This window comes from Protopterus annectens, chromosome 7.part0, assembly GCF_019279795.1.
Source record: "Protopterus annectens isolate FY-2018-M chromosome 7.part0, PAN1.0, whole genome shotgun sequence".
Lineage (NCBI taxonomy): Eukaryota > Metazoa > Chordata > Ceratodontiformes > Protopteridae > Protopterus > Protopterus annectens.
The window spans coordinates 852796752-852810074 of NC_056739.1; the positions used below are offsets into that span (position 1 = coordinate 852796752).

Here is a 13323-nt window from a genome sequence, read left to right on the forward strand (position 1 = left end):
TTTTGTGTTTCACTGTTGCAGTCATTACATTTAGGTAGATTCCCAAAGCTATGGTTGGGAGGAGGAATTTAAATAGCATTAGGACCAGCTATAAGGCCCTGCAAGACTACAGTGGCAAAGCCACCTCTGGATTTAGAGAAAATTGGCAAATGATAATGCTTGGTGAAAGTACGTACAGAACTCCAGGTAACAGCTTCTAGGATGTCCCTGGTAGGGACACCTCTGAGAAAGGCTGTAGAGGTAGATGCAGCCCTGGTGGAGTGAGGTCTGATCTCCTGGGAAATAGGTTTTCCATGGTGCTTATAGCAGAAATGAATACAATGGCCTAGGCCTATCCATTTAGAAATGGTTTGCTTTGAAATAGCCTTCCCCTATGCCCCTGCAACAAATGCCACCAGCAGTTGTTCAGATTTCCTTTGAGGTTTAGTCCTGTCCAAGTAGAATCTAACTTGTCTGTGCACATCTAAGGAATGCAATATCCATTCCCCTTTGTTCTGTGGATTGGGAAAGAAGGTTGGCAAATGAATGGACTGATTAAGAGCCACACTGGATACCACCTTGGGCATGGATGGATTGGTTCTGAGGGACACTCTGTCCGCATGAAAGATGATGAAAGGCTCCACTGCCATAAGGGCCTGTAATTCAGATACCCTTCTAGCTGAAGTGATTGCTAAAAGGAAAGCTGCTTTCCAAGAAAGAAATTTCAAGTCTGCAGTAGCAGCTGGCTTGAAAGGAGGTAGAGTGAGTTTCTCCAAAACAAAGTTAAGGTCTCAGGCAGGGGTTGGAGCTCTCCTGGGTGGTCTCAAATTGTTGGCCCCTCTGAGGAACTGCTTGAGCAGTGAATGTGAGAAGAGGGGAGTGTTCTGTGTTATGAGCTGAAATGGCTGAGGCGTGGATTTTAATGGAGGAAAAAAAGACAGGCCCTTGTGAAGCATCTCAGTTAAGTATTGTAAAATCTGAGGTAAATTGGGCGCTACTGTGCTCATCCCTTGACAGTGGTTCCAGGCACAGAATCTATTCCATTTTTCAGCATAAAATTTTCTAGTACTAGGCCTCCTTGCCTCTAAAATGATATCCATCACAGGTTTACTGAGGGATGGTAAAGGAGAGATTAGGTAATTAGCCAGGCTGCTAGGTTCAGTGTTAGAAGCCGAGGGTGCAGAATCTGGTTCTCCTGCTGGGACAACAGGAAAGGAGTCTGAGGCAGGTGCCATGGGGATAACCGTGACACACTGCGCAGGAGGGGGTACCAGTGTTGGCGTGGCCAGTCTGGAGCAATCAAAATCATCCTTGGTTTGACCGGTTTGATTTTTAGTAGTACTTTGGAGAGCAGAGGCAGAGGGGGGAAGGCATAGACTGATAGGTTTTTTCAGCTGAAGGACACAGCATCCACTTTCCAGGCTTGTTTGTGGGGAGTCCTTGTGCAAAATTTGTCCAACTGGTAGTTCTGGAGAGACGCAAATAGGTCTATATCTGGGCTCCCCCATTTGCATGTCAACATGTCGAAAATCCTTGGCTCCAGTTTCCACTCGTGTGGATCCATGAGGTTTTTGCTTAGTCCGTCTGCCAGTGTATTTAATTTTCCTGGCAGGAATTGAGCTTGTAGGTGCACTTGGTAGCTCAAGGCTGTGTTCCACAATGCCATGGCTAGTCTGCAGAGGGGGTAAGAATGTGTACCCACCTGCTTGTTTATGTACCACATAACAGTGGTGTTGTCCATCTTTACCATTAGTTGTCCTGGAAAAATGTGGTCCTTGAAGGCTGTCAGAGCATTCTGTACAGCTAACATTTCTTTTTGATTGATATGCAGGTGCATTTGACTTGGGTTCCATTTGCCCAGAATGCACTTCCCTGCCAGGTGAGCCCCCCATGATGCGTCTATTGTTAGGGTTTGGGCAGCAGGGGGTGGTGTGAAAGGTAGTCCCTTGTTTTGGTGGCAGGCCTCTGCCCACCAAAGGAACTCCAAGCGTAGGCAAGGTATAATAGGAATCATTGCTTCTAGATCCTGGGAATGTTGACACAATAGGCTTTTTAGATACCATTGTAGTTTCCTCATATGCAGGCTTGCATATGGAATTAGAAGAATGCAGGAGGCCATGAACCCAAAGGCTTGCAATATTTGTCTTGCAGATAGCAGGGTTTTTGTGGCCACTTGTATGAAGTAGGTTGTCAAATGAATTTGTTTCTCTGGCGTGAGGTAAGCCATCTGGGAAGTTGTATTCAAGCTTGCTCTCAGGAATATAATTCGTTGACAGGGCACCAGGTGAGATTTCTTTTCATTTATGGTGTACCCCAGACAGGTTAGAACCCTTTGTACAAAGTCAGATGATTCAAAAGTATGTCCTGGCTTTCTGCCTGAATTAGACAATCATCCAGGTATGGGTATATTTGAATATTTCTATGCCTGCAAAATGCAATAACTAGAGCTAGGCACTTTGTGAATACCCTGGGCGCAGTAGATAAGCCAAAGGGCAGTGCAGAGAACTGATGGTGTGTGTAAGTCTGCTATGAAGCGAAGGTATCTTGTGCAAGATTCCTTGATTGGGATGTGCATGTATGCTTCTTTTAAATCTAGTGTTGCCAACCAGGCGTCTTTGCATAGAAAGAACTGGTGAAGAGTCAGCACCTTGAATTTTGGAATCTCCAAAAAGGTGTTTAGAGTAGACAGGTCCAGGATAGAACGCCATGAATTGTCTTTCCTGGGTACCAGGAAAAGTCTCGAGTAGAAGCCTTGTCCCTTTTCCTCTTCTGGTACCAACTGAATAGCCCCCATGCTTAAGAGAGAAAGTACTTGTTTTTGGGTCTCTGTCCAGTGGTGTGGGGGAAGGTCTGGCCACCCGTTTGGTGTTGGCAACATGCGGAAGTGAAATATGTATCCCTGGGACACTATATTTAAAACCCATTTATCCTGGGTAATGAGCTCCCGGTTCTTTGCATGAAGAGCAATCTTTCCTCCCAAAGGGGCAGTCAGCTGATAAGTGCTTGGAAATTTTAAAAGGAAGTCATTGAGACAGTTTACCATAGGGGGGAGTCTTATTACTCCCAGATTTGGAAGTGGAGGCCCCCCACTGCTTAGTCCTGGGTGTCCCCTGGGACTGAAACTTGGGGTTCCTGCTGTGTCTGGGTTTGGCTTGAGAAGACTTGGAAGGGGCTGGAAAGGACCAATATTTAGAGGGCCAGTGCCTACTAAATCTAGGAGGCTGAACTTGTAAGAAATCATTAACAGTTTGCATAGATTTAGCTTTATCTTCCAACTTTTTAAGAACTTCCTCAGCCTTGTTGCCAAACAGGCGGCCCTGACTTAAGGGAGCATCCAGCAATTTAGCTTTTACATGACCAGGTAAAGATTACTCCTTAAGCCAAGCATGCCTTCTGAGCACAGACCCAGTAACAGCAGCCGTGCAAGAGGCCTCTAATGAATCAAAACCACACTGCAAAGTATGTTTTCCAACCTGTTCAGCAGAATGCATTAAATCCTGTAATTCTTTATTTTCCACACAATCAAGAATCAACATCATATTCCGTTTAAACAATCCAATAACATGTTGCTGATACTTTAACATATGAAACTGGCAGTTTTAAAGCCCTAATGGCCAAGGCTGCAGAAGTGTAAACCTTCTTACCCCATCTATCCAGCGCCCTGGAGTCTCTATCAGAAGGGGTAGGATTTTTAGCAGTAGAAGCCTTAATGCCCTTGGGCCCCTGAGAAATAGTCTCTGGATCCGCAATAGGAATTTTAAAAAGAAACTTGTGTGACTCAGGGACCCTGTAGTATCCGTCAGGATATCTGGGAGCAGGAGGCAAGGAATCCGGGGCCATATTTGGGAGCAGGAGGCAAGGAATCCAGGGCCAAACTAGATTCTGAAAAAGCATCATCAACAATGGCTAGTACAGAAGGGATAGCTAAAGGCCTATGCCGATTCAGGAGTAAGAAATCCCCGAGCCTCTTTTTTGAATCAGAAAAATCCTGGCTTTCCAAGTGGAAATGCTCCCTTAGAGTATGTAAGGTTTCACCAAAAGAAAAATCCTCTGGAGGGGAAGCAGAGGGGATAGAGTCCTCTGCATCAGAATCCTCATACGTAGATAAGGGCAAATCCAGATCATCAGAAGAATCAGAGAAAACAGAATCCTGGTCAGAAGATTCATAAACAACTTCAGTCCTAGGCCTCTTAGAAGGGGTGGGTTGGCTACCCCTGATTAGAGTTATTAGATCTTCAGCCATTCTTATCATTTGTTTTTTAGGCATAGAGGCCTGAGCATGTGGCTTGGGCGTCAATTTTTTAGGCATGGTTCGAGATTTAGGCCTAAGTGAAGAAGGAGGCGTCTGTTTAATATGCAAGTCTGTAGGCCTGAATACACCCTCAGAAGCCGGTGCCTGCACAGCGGCTCCAGACCCATCCAAGGTAGAGACATCCACAGGTTCCATAGTTGAAGCATCTCGCGGCATACCGGACTCCGAATGGGTCTCAGTAAAGGCCTGCAAATCAGAAGTAGCGGGCATCAGGGGCTGCGAAAGCGCTTCACTGAGTACTGGCGAACTGGCGACTGGCTTAGGAGAAGCGTCGTCAGCAGTTTTGGACCTGGGCGACCTGTCTCTGTCTTTATCTTTGCGATTTTTTGGAATCCCGATAGTCAGATGGCTAACCGATGACATTTCTGAATAATTAAACAGAGAACCAAAAGATTTAGAGGCGAAAATATACAGACAATGGATAGTGTGCTGATTAAATAAAGCACAAAACCAACAGCAAGGTACATCATGGTCAGGGCCTAGGCAAGGAATACAATACGAATAAAAATCTTTATGAGGCATTTGCTTTCCACAAGTAATGCAATTATTAACTTTTACTGACATCGGAAAGGAGCAAGAAAAAGTTTCCCCAACGCGGTACTTCGCTTTAGTTGAAGACTTCGAAAATTTCAGGAGTCCGGCACTTGCGAACTGCTTCTGCTTCGGGCACCGCATGGCAAGAAAGACTGATGTAATGGCGTCAGCTGCATGTTTTATGCCCCTGACGACCTGAAAGAAGGGACAGCAAACGACGCAGGACCCAAGACTTTGTTAATCAGGCTGACTGAGGGCTACCTGCAAGCAGATAACCCAAATGTAATGACTACAACAGTGAAACACGAACAACATCAGGGTACCATTCTGCCAGCTATAAGTTTGTCAAAGCTGTATACACATCTACCTGTCCAGATACATTTTTTTAGTATATTTACTTTTCTTTGGTGCCCAGGGATGTGCCTGAGACAGGACTATGACCACCCTTTTATCAAGTGAACAAATTAAGCAAGTATTTCTGCAGTTTCAGAGGTCTTTCTGATGCGCAGTCACAGTCAAACTGCAAAACACATTTAAGTGCCTCACTCTGTCTGAATCAACTTGAGCCTGGAAAAAGAATAACATACACAAACAAAATAAAAACTTTTGCTCAAACAAGCTGAGGTCAGGATACATACTTGAGGATTCATACTCAAGCAAAACAAGTGCAAACAGACCTCATGCAGCTACAATGAAACCTACAAGTATAGTCACCATTTAAATAATTCTCCAAAAAAGGGTTTCTAAAGGGAGCACAGTCAATAAATTCTTTGTTTTTCTCCAGAGTGATAAAAATTTAAGAATCTTTAAGAGCAAAGTGATCCCCTTTCACCTTTGCTAAGGGGTGTACTCAGTTCCCAGTTCATGATGCCATTTTAACCAGAGGGACCTCACATGGAATACCACCACAAAGAAAGCCGACTACAGTAAACATTTTTCTTTACTACTTTAATAATTTTTCTAACTGTATATAAACCTATAAAATTTCAAACACAAAGTTGTCCTCAACATAAAGGAGAAGTACAAGGCCTTTACATCACAGTCCCATATTTAATGGAATGGTCAATTTAGACTTACAGTGAACAGAAAAACATCTCTGCAGAGCCAAATTTGGTTACAGAAGTGACTGCAGATAAATGTTTCTGATGCCTCAAGCTGCTACCAATAAAAGCCCCTGTCTCTCTACCTTAAAGTCCACTTAAGGGGCTGCTCCTGTTACTTAAATATTTCAGCAGGGGGTCAAGAACCACATTGATCTAAATTTTCATATTGATCAATATCCATGTGTTCCTAATTATCTGAATAGCTTGTACAAATCTGGCTAAATTGTCTTCTTACACTGCGCCCTACTCTGCCAATCTGAGTGTGTATTACAGTCACCTGCATGGGAGACGAGCACCAGCTGCAGTCCAAATAATCTAGGGCAAACAGCAACCCAAGCACTGGAAGAACCAATGAAGGGAGGGTGGAATGGGAGGCAGATACAAACTTGTACATTCTGGGGAAGCCCAAACTGATGTTTTACTGTAGCAAATGGCTTTGCATATCCACACAAATCAAACTGCAGAGCAAAGCAGGTGCACTTGGGTAGGTGCATAGAAATAAGTGTGCACCACAAAGACAGATGAAAAGTGTGAAGTCAGGCTGCTTCAGGGATCAGCATGTGGGTCAGGGGAAAAAGCATTCACTCTTTATGGCTGGTTGTATGACAGCATCTCCTCCGGACTCTCGATCAAACTGGAACATCCAAATCTAAGGCACTAATAAGGCAATTCTTAAACAGATTTTACTGGTGATTTACATTCATTTTGTAGCATCACTTTTGCAGTGTGCATAATCTTACATATTTAAACAGCCTTGTGCATTTTTTAAAAAAATCAGTCTAAACTATATAGGCTACTTATATCAGATGTATGTTATCATTTAAATGTGTACCATAGTTTTTTTTCTAAATGGTGGAATGTTTACAATGATTAATTCATTGTTATAGACAATGTATAGCAGAGTCCAACTACTACGTTACACAATGTACTTTAGTCTAAATGTGGATATCAAACTTCTAGATAATTTTACTATAATTTTCTTTAATTATAACTTGTAGAAATTCAGCGAACTGTGCAGGATTACGTTTTTCTTTTTTGTAATTTTCTTCTGTTAGGATAGTCTACAGAAGATGATTTTGATCCATTTTCAGCTGATTAAACAATATTAATAAAAAAAAAACATCTTTGGATATTAAAATATTATCAGACTATAAAGATGGCAAAATAACTAGCCTTTACCCAATATTCATGCAATAAAAATACTCCTACGCAACATGCTTCCAATTAGCCTTAATTTCGGTTTACATCGCCTGCACATTTTTTATTTTCTTTAATTTTGACACTTGTGTAGAGTACAAAACGCTTTACGCAAACATGTCCGGGTAAAGATCTTCCAATTATGGGACATTGAAGTTCCCCATACAGATTTTAACAATAAGTTTTTGTTAATATCCCCATCTTTTTTCATTCTGATGACAAAGTCCCAACATTTATAATGCATTTCTCCTTCTGTAGATCATAACGGTCTTATGGGTCTATATTATGCCCTCAAAGAGGCGTTCCATCAAACGCCTTTTCATCGACCCTTAAAACGCAGCGAACCGCCACATCAGCACTTTCCCTGGGAAAGAAATTGCTTGGCCAGCCTGGTTAGTTTACAGTTTTCCCCACTGTAGTGCGATTTCGGAGTTGGTATATTTAGTTTGGGGGGGAGGTGAGGAGGGGCAAATCCCCCCACTTTGTAATGTTTGTAGTGATGTGTTATTTTTAGGGCACTTTCCCTGGGAAAGAAATCACTGATGTGGCTGTTCGCTGTTATGAGAGTTCACGTTTTAAGAGTCGATGAAATGGCGTTCGACAGAATGCCTCCGAGGATATAGACCACGGTCTTGGATATATTTGACAGTGAAGTATTCCTTTTATTTTTATACAAGAACTCTTACAAATAATTTGATAAACACAGTTATATAACGCAAATGATAACTTCCAACTCCAGTATTTCTTGAAGCTTTTGTTCTAACCTCCTGTATCAGAACCCATTCATCTTCGTGTATATCAAATTCATTAAGATTTTCTAGAGTTTTAGGCTTGTGCATTGGTAACCATTACATAGCGTATAACATTCCATTTTCCTGTGTGACAATTTTACTGTATTTACTTTTTAGTATCACTAAGTTTATCCAGTTCTTTAGATCAACACACCTAAATATAAAACACACAAGAATGTTAACATACTATTAGTTTTAATGTGGATACTTATTCAATTGGAACGAATAAATACACTTGATGTAGTTAATGTTCATCTTTTCCAAATTTAAAATTCCAGTTGGCTATGCAATTTTTATCAATCCACTTAACAGCTACATTAATGATAGAAGCCACTGCATACAACTCATTGTCAGGTAATTCAATTCCTCCTTTACCGCATGTTCTTATATGGTGTTTCTGTGGCAATCTAGGTTTTGGGGGGCACTAAAAAAACTCAAGAAGGTTTTAGTAATGGACTTCCGAGATGCACACTGTTCAACAGCTTAATTTCAACTCTCCCACTGTCAGAAAAGAAACTAAGGAATAAGTAGTAGTAAATCTGCTAATTTGAGTAAAATTCAGTTAGTGGCTAGTTAAGTACACTCCTTGGATGCTGTAAAGAAGAAACTATGAGAACCTGAAAGAAATTCAACTATAAAAAAGTGAAGAGAAAACACTGACTGGGATGAATCATGCAGCTGGTCAGCAAAAAGCAGTTCAAGATCCAGCTTTGGTACAAAAAATGGCTTCCGGTAATTTACAGGGAAAAAAATAAATCAAATGAACTTGTAGTGGATTAAAATAAATGACATACTGAAGGAGTAAATCAACTCAAATAACAAAAGGCTAGATAAAATAAAAGCAGCTTTAACTAGCTATTCAGACGAACTGACTAAGCTGAAACAATTAGAGGGTGAAATGAAGAAAAGGCTGGGTGAGCATGAGACATCTCAAGAAAATGTGTTTTAAAAAACTGGTAAGAGTTAGAAGACAGAGCACCCAAAGAAAAGTTCAGATTTTTTGCTGTACCAGAGAAACTGGAAGGAAAAGACAATTAATTTTATGAAAGCATATAAGTACCTGGACTGGTATTCCACAGCAGGATTTGTTGATTGAAAGAGCACATCAAATGTATGCTACAAACCTGGTCATAAAAAGCAGCCAAGACCTGTATTCGTAAGGATGCAATCATTCCAGCAAAAAAGAGAAGAGCCTGAAAGAATTGTAGCAAAAGGGCAAAGTACTGCTTGTGATAAATGAGTATTCATTGTAAGCCAGGCATAAGCGAAGCAAATTTATCCGAGCAATCAGGGAATGTTGACAGGCAGGTGAGAGATTCAAGCTCCTGTATCCATCTGTCTTCAGAATATTCTTTCCTAGCATTTTTTGCTGCAGAACAGGTTAAAGAGGAAATAAAGTTTGCCCAATAAAAAGTGAACTATCACACAGAAGGGGACTCTGCTTCTTCTGATGATAAAGCTCAGAGAGGGACTTTGCAATTTAATCTTTTTTCAATGTTTCAAAGGAAAACACTTGAGAGTCAGAAAAAAAGCATAAAAGTTGACCAGAAGAACAGATAGTACCTTGGATTTGAACAAGAGTCTGGTCCTGGGAGATTGTGATAAACAAGACCAGCAACACTGGAATTAGTGAATAAATGTGAGATTATAAAGCAATCACATTTCTATAATATGCCTTTGCAACAAAAAGATGAGAAAAAAATGAACTTTTGTTGACTTTGTTAAACTTGGTGGACCATAAAGAATATACCCCACTTTATGTCATTAATGTTTAGACAGACACAGAATGGAAAAGATAACCAATTAAAACATTTTTGTTTTTAATAGTAATAATTCATGATAAAAACTTTAGGTTATAAAATAAACCAGAGTTGTGTAGTATGTAGTTAGGGGTATCTCAAATGTGGGGGTGAGTTTTGAGTGATTGCTGTATGTGATAAAGATATTAAAGATAACGGATACTTTTTTAGTTTTAGGAAATATAGGCATTACAATGTAAAAAGGAGGAGGGCTGGACAAAAGCAAATTTCAGTCAATATCCTGTAATCTTGGGCTGCTGGGGTGGGTGATGGGATATAAAAGTGTACTGATTATACAATATGTAGAGTGGAGATGTCTGATCTTATTTTTGCATATGCAAATGCATGGATTAATGCCCTTGACAATAAAGGGCAAAATGATGAATGTCAACAGAAGTGCTAAAATGTTCTTACATATGCAATATTAGCATGTTTTTTCCCTTTAGCAAATGTTCATTGGGTTACGAAGTGTGCAGCTGAAGGCAGTTATACATTCTGTTATATCTTCATTGAAAATAGCTGTCTGCAGGTGCATACAATCGTGAGAGTTCTGAGCATTGTTTACTTGGGCAAATGCAAAATTTAAACGTACAAGGGCAAGTAGTTCTGTAAAACAATTAAGTCTGAAATAACTGGAACTGAATAAGAGATAGCAGCCTCCCTAGCATCCTTAATACACCAATGCATTTAATAGAAAAATGCATAGTTTAGTTTTAAACATAGCCAGTGCATTTTTTCTTAGGGCTAAAAGTTATATTTTCTAAAAGAATACAAACATTTTTAACATATGGAAGGGAATAGAGATAAAGAACAGACAGCAGCAATCAGTGAAAAGTGACAGCATAGGCTGTAACATACTTTAGCATGGATAACCTTAATTTTAGGTTAGATAATGCCTGAGGGTGCAGCTGCCAATTTGGGGTAATTGTTCCTTTTCGAAGGGTTAAACTTCATTACTTTTGCAGAGGTACTTAGTTTTGCATGTTTATTCAAAATTTATAGGGTATGGTTGTGTTCTGAAAATGTTCTTTTGTTTGATGGTTTTCATTAAAACAAAAGTCTTGAAAATGTAACCTAGGTTCAAACAGAAATGGTAAGAATCATGTCTACAGAAGATCAACCAACGTGTGCAAGTAACACAAAAGTTCACATTTGAAAAAGTTGTCATGTGTAATAGGTGACATGAGTACAATAACATATCATAAAGATTACGCTATCCACATAATTTTGTAATTAAAAAGGTAAGAGTGTTGCATTATATTAAGAAATGCAGAGTGTAAATTGCAAGGCTGCAGAAGACACAAAATGAGCATGTGAATTTGATTCAGAAAAGGATTTCAGGATGGATATTCAGCAGAATATCAGGGACAAAGGAAAGGGAAGTAATTATACAAATTGCTAGAGAAGCTCCAATCGTGAGAGAAGAGGGAAAAAAGATAATAATGGTAGATTTGTGGTAGTAAGGTGTTGCTGGCAATGGCGGAAGATTATGCTGGCAAGTATTTATATTCCACCAAAAATTATTATGGAACTTAAGAGAATTTTGGAAAAATAATCCGTTTCCAGCAGGGAATGTTATTTATAGGTGGCAAATGGAACTTGATCTGCAATAGTGGGGAAGCATGTGGGAGACCCCAGAAAAAAATATAACAAGAGAGGGTAGATTCCTGAATAAATTTATGAAAATATTTGGTTTGGAAAAGTGGAATTTAAGGAACGGGTAGTAGAAATTATTCAGGTGTTATCAGGCAGGAAAAGTTCTTCAGAAGTTAGGTACTGAGTGAGAAAATGAAAATGGAGTTTAAAATGGGATAAAAATAAAAGAAAAAGAAATGGTTAAATAATTGAATTAGAGCCACTGACCAACGTTACGGTACTGCAGAATAAGGGGAATCTCACAGAACATGAAGAGGCACAACTGAGAATGCTAAAGAGAAAATAAGGGAGAATCTGAATATGCACGAGTTTAGAAAGATTACTGTTGCCCACAAAAACTTTCAGCACTATGATTTAGGCAACAGATAATAGAGTTGAAGCCAAACTTAGGGAGCCTATAACAAAAATAACCTGAGATGCTGTAGAGGTAGTAGAAATATTCTGGAAATTCTATGAACATTTATATAAAGCAGAGAATTACAGAAATCAAGAAAAGTACAAATAGAAATTATTTATGGAACACTTATGCCAAGGTTGAGGTAGAACAGGCTCAACACTAACAGTTTAGACAGAAGGAGACAATATAAAAATGGTGATGTATAATCAATCTGCATGAAAGTCTCCAAGAAGAGATACAGGAATACTAAGAGAAGAAAGTGATAAAGATCTGGAAGGTTTTGCTTAACATTATTTTTAAAAGAAAGGGGAAGCACCAACATCTTGGGAAGAAAGCTGTGGTGGCTGTAATAACTAAAGACAGTAAAGACCCATCAGACCCAAATTCATATATACCCATTTGCTCAAGGAAGATCTACTCCTTGCCTACCTTCCCATTCCAGACCCAGTGGTCCTGGATCTTACACTTCTCTACAAATCAAATACTCCCATAAACAACATAGGAACTAAATTTTTGCAAGATAAATAAAACAAGGTGAATAGATGGGGGTCATTATACAGTGCCTTCCCCACCTCTGGAATATACCTGCACTGCAAAGTAAGCAGTATGATACATTATTTTCCTTCAAACAAGAACTGTACGATAGGACAGCTATTCATAAATTCACCCTAGCTTGACTGGCCTGCCCTGCCTCAAGAGAGGAGGTACAGTGAGTGACTACTGGTAAGGCGTAACGGTCGTAAAGCTCAACTGCCTAGTACTTACTGTGATCCTTTGATTATACGTTTTTTAAAAGGTAGCAAAAATACAGAACCTCTTTCAAGCAGTGCATGCCACACCAGTGCAGCCCACGATCTAGCCTTCTACAAAAGTTGCACAACGTCAAAATGGCAGAAGCACTTTAACCACAAAGCAACTAGAACAAAATTACTCTATACTATACAACACAATGCAATATAGCCAAAAAAGAAGTGTAATGTATCAAGATATGGATGGGCAATGGAAGCAAAGATGTCACGATTAGTACTGTAGTTGCAGAAAAGTAAAAACAATGAAAATGGTGTAATATGATGAAAAACAAAATAAAAGTTGAGGGTGCAAATGTCAAAAAAGGCAGTATAACACAATGAACACAATGGCACAATGAAGACAGGAGTACCACAAATAATGGAACACTGCAGTTTGCTAAAGCTGCAGTTAATATATGACCAAAACAATACATTAACTACTGACCCACTTAGTTGCAAGTTAATATATGACCATAACAATGTAGTAGCTAAATGATTCAGCTACATAGGATATGTAAAACTTGCTCCTATTTCAGGGAGGAGATGACTCATCCCTGCTTCTTCCTCATTTTTTCTCTGAAGGAGACTGGAGGAATATCTTGTAATCCTGGACCCAAGTGACGTCAATGTGCAGACCTCATATGTTAAATCCTGAATGAGGACTTTCTCACAGGTCATTCTTCTGATGAAGAGCAGCACCTGGATGGTTCCAATGGACAGAAACGGGTGCCTTTTGGCACTGTTGGTGGTCCTTGCAAGAGATTCTT

At 39.8% G+C, this 13323-nt stretch overlaps 1 protein-coding gene across 2 annotated transcripts in view; it reads right to left on the bottom strand.

Moving 5' to 3' along the window:
* The window catches only part of IARS1 (isoleucyl-tRNA synthetase 1), a 1809950-nt gene that overhangs the window by 1579983 nt on the left and 216644 nt on the right, over nucleotides 1-13323 (bottom strand). The gene's annotated exons all lie outside the window — the stretch shown is intronic.